Here is a 285-nt window from a genome sequence, read left to right as displayed (position 1 = left end):
TCTGTCTCTCTGTATATATGTATGTCTATCTGCCTATCTCTCTGTCTGTCTGTCCACATATAAGTGTGTGTTCAGTCCCACAACCTTATATATGAATGTGATATATAAACAGAAACGTGTTGGTACCAGTTGGTTTTCGAAAGCCTGAGTTAATTAATTTTAACACACTTACCCTCTCGTATCTCTGAAAACAGGATCTTGCGGAAACAGAGCGGTTATATTTGACACTTTGCCAATCACATATTCGAAAACATTTTCCTATAAAATCAGGGAGAAATATCCACA

The sequence above is a fragment of the Gigantopelta aegis genome, chromosome 7, assembly GCF_016097555.1.
Source record: "Gigantopelta aegis isolate Gae_Host chromosome 7, Gae_host_genome, whole genome shotgun sequence".
Lineage (NCBI taxonomy): Eukaryota > Metazoa > Mollusca > Gastropoda > Neomphalida > Peltospiridae > Gigantopelta > Gigantopelta aegis.
This window is presented reverse-complemented; position numbering follows the sequence as displayed.